The sequence below is a fragment of the Mus pahari genome, chromosome 11 (assembly GCF_900095145.1).
Source record: "Mus pahari chromosome 11, PAHARI_EIJ_v1.1, whole genome shotgun sequence".
NCBI lineage: Eukaryota > Metazoa > Chordata > Mammalia > Rodentia > Muridae > Mus > Mus pahari.
The window spans coordinates 42,050,006-42,053,584 of record NC_034600.1 but is presented as its reverse complement, the minus strand read 5'-3'; the positions used below and the strand labels follow the sequence as shown (position 1 = coordinate 42,053,584).

Sequence of the window (3,579 nt, the reverse complement as noted above, 5' to 3'; positions counted from 1 at the left end):
AGAGAGGCAGAGGCAGAGGCAGAGGCAGAGAGGCAGAGGCAGGTGGATCTCTGTGAGTTTGAGGCAAGCCTGATCTGCATAGTGAGTTTCAGGATAGTTTCAGCCCTCCGGATCAGAGATTCTCAACCCGAGGGTCGAGACCCTCTTGTGGGTCACATATCAAATATCCTGCATACCAGATATTCCCATCCATAGCAGTAAAACAGTAGCAAAATTACTGTTATGGAGTAGCAATGAGCTACCTACCCAATGAGACCCTAGACCTTGGGGGGAAATTAATAAATTTCCACTTTATTCTTAAATTTAAAACCTCTTGATTTGACTATCATAAAATGTGGCTTCTGGTTTTATTACAGTACAGGTAAATCCATGATAAGTCTTCAGATACTCCTTACTCAAAGGAGCGCATAGGTATTTCTTACCCACACACTTCTCGTGTGAACGGCAGGGCTTTGCTTTGCTCGGTTGGCGGATTTGGGGTTGGGATTTGGTGACAGGACCTTGTTTCTTTGTATGTAGGACTTCCACTTATACTTCCATGTGTCCTTCTCACTGACCCTGCCTGCAAGCGCCATTGTCACCAAAGCTAGCAAACGTAGATACTTTCAAAGTAAATGTGTCTAATTGTCTAAAAAGGAACACCCTCTTCCTCACCTTATATAATGATCATAACCGTGATTGATCTGACAGAGAATACTTTCCATGTCCTAACCTCTTTCATTCTTTGAAGCCTTAGTTCAGTTCTCATTGAAAAAAATTTTCAATTTTCACTCATACTCAAGCTGTATTGATCTAATCACCAGAGATCCACTTGCCTCTGCCTCTGGAGTACTGGAACTAAAAGCATGCGCCACCATGTTAGGCGGGAAATTTATTAAATTTAATATCCCTGGGTCTGAAAATATGTCAGCCAGCCTAACAAATACCCACTGGTAAAAATATTTGCAGGTGAAAACATTCTAGTCTGTTCAAATAGTCAATTTTGTTAAGATAATTATCAAGAATATTAATTACATACTGATATTAATAATTAATAAGTTATTAGTTAATAACAAATATTAAAATTATTTAAACAATTTGAGAAGAATAAAACATCTTGTGTGTGCAAAGGAGGTGTTCAGTAAGTACGAACGGAATGTCTTACAAGCCGAAATACCCAGCCAGCACATACTCCTTTTTCATTTTAACATCGTGATATTTTTGCCCAATGAGGAAATGCCCTGTGTTTATCCTCCAAATGAACTTGGTGCAGCAGCTCAAGTGTGACTTAGGCCATTCCTGGCAGCCCTCTGTGGGAGCCGTGACCTGGAAAGCTCTAGTAAAAGTTACTTTCTGGAAAAAGCTCCTGAAACTGCAAGCGTGTACAGGAAATCACTGCTATGTGTAAGCCCAAGTGAGGATGGAAATCATAGCTGTGGAGAAAAGAGGGGAAACGGAATCAAATTAAGGCAATGGAGAGCCTACAGCAGCCTGCTGTCTGACACGTGCTTCTGCAGAAATACTACACAGGCTCCAAACACCAAGCTCCAAAGACCAAGGTGGCGTGGGGTTGGGCTGGGTGTGTGGTGAGGAGAGCCACACTTAATCACACTTACGGCTCACAACGTTGGGTAGGGGCCTACCCAGGTAACTGCGTTCGAAGGAGACTTTATATTAACATATAGAGTAGAGAGCAGACTTCCTTAGCCAATCTGGTCCTTTTATTATTTATCTCTGAAAGAAAAACGTGTGTCCATGTATAGGTGCATAATGACAGCAGACTATGTCCATAAAAGATGAAAGGAAATGGGATTTAAAACAGGACAAACTAGTGGGTAGAGGCAGCGCTTAAAGACTTCAGTCTTCATAGGCTGGTGTGGCCTATGGAGGCCAGAGAACTGCAGTCAGTCAATTGTGCTTCGCTTGATGCCCACACTCATCTTCAAACAGTTCAAACACTGTACAATAAAGAGACAAAAGTCACCTTTTGGGGGAGTTCCTTTTTTTTTTTTTTTTTTTTTACTTTTTTACTTTGCTATTCAGGCCTAACTTCCAAACCTGGTCCAAAGATGGAAACAAAGGCTGAGGGTCTGCAGTGACTTTTCTCACTGACGGGTACCTAACTATGAGTGCGCCAATTTAAAGTTTATTTTAGATCTCAGTAGAAACCAGAAAAGCTAATCCTTTTCAATTTAGGATTTGGTGGGTGTGGCAATCTAGGAAGACCTGGGAAATAACTACTGTTTGGTTTGGATGTTATGCTTGTCTACCATTAAAAGAGCATATAATTATAGCCTAAATGTAGACCTAAATCTTGAACAGACTAATCTAAACTTTCAAAACGTGTACCTTTTAATGTAACCATTGAGAACTATAGCGTGCCAGATGTTTTAGCAGTAAGCATAACACTGAGTTTAAACTGAAGTCAGGATCCTTTTAAAAATCCCTTTTGTATCACCTTGCTCTCTAACTGACATTACACACCTAAGGAGGGCTTCATTTGATCTACTTTGGAGAGGTTAAATGAATTATTTTGAGCTAGTTCAGGCTTTTGTCTAAATGCTGGAGCGATCTCTCCTTTCTCTGTAAGATGAAAACCCTTCTTACCCCTCCCCCACGCCTCATGTCTTAATGTTTCACAAAATAAATCTAGAGATCCTGGGTTCTGAGAGATTGTCTATTCTAGACAAAGTGGTTCGAGGGAAAAAAAAAGTGGCGGAGGCGGGTGAGATACAGGCGACATGGCAGCTCTATCCCGTTGAAAAGGGGTCGGGGAATCCCATATACGTATACTGCTTTTCTATCTCCAGCACCTTCTCTAGAAAGACTCTCAGGCAGGAGAAAGGCGAGGGACGCCGCACAGGACAACCTGGGAGCGGCGGCGGGAGGGAGGTGGGGGACCCGGGAACCCGGGAACCCGGCCTGTCACCTGACTGCCAGGAAGAGGGACGTGCAGCTGGGAGCATCTGATGGGGGTGGGGAGAGACCTGGTAGAAGATGGCAAGATCCAGCGCTTCCTGGCACAGCGCTGGCTCCTTCCCCAGACGTGCTCTCCCGCTTTCGGTTGGAGCCTGCCTTTCCAAGACGGGGGAGTAACCTCTGGCAGAGTACCCGGTTGGTCCCTCTGCGTAGCCGGTGGGAGGGGGAGAGGGTGTCCCAAACCAGCAGCTTCAGAGGTGCACAAGGTAGCTAGCGCAGGAAATCTTAACTAGTGTTATTTGTGACACGAGGGCGGGACGAGAGGTCTGCTTTCCTAAGAGAAAGCTTCGCGTCCGTCCGTCTGCAGCAGGCGACAGTCCCGGGAGCCACCTGCGCTTCGGTCTCCGGCCGAGCCGGTGCGCGCGGAGGCCCCCCCACCCCCGCCAGCGCCCGCTACTAAGCGCGTGAAGTGACAGACCGTGAGTCCTCCGGCTTGCGTCCCCCTTCCAGCACCAGGGACTCGCGCCCCAGTTACTGCTTGCTCGAGGGTGGGCGAGCTCCCGCCGAGCCGCTGTCCCGCCCGGTCCCGCACTACCTGGCGGCGGTCCGGTGGCAGCGCCCAGCGCCCAGCGCCCCGCGCGGGCCCCGCATTGCTCCTGCCCTCCCACCTGCGCGCCGCGC

The 3,579-nt window shown here is 46.9% G+C and overlaps 1 protein-coding gene across 1 annotated transcript in view; it reads left to right on the top strand.

The window, feature by feature from the left end:
- The first annotated feature begins 2,930 nt into the window (after window positions 1-2,930).
- The window catches only part of Map3k1 (mitogen-activated protein kinase kinase kinase 1), a 58,751-nt gene continuing 58,102 nt past the window's right edge, over window positions 2,931-3,579 (top strand). Inside the window, exon 1 of the mRNA XM_029543896.1 lies at window positions 2,931-3,093. The gene's annotated coding sequence lies outside the window, so the exon portion shown is untranslated. The remainder of the gene's footprint in view (window positions 3,094-3,579) is intronic.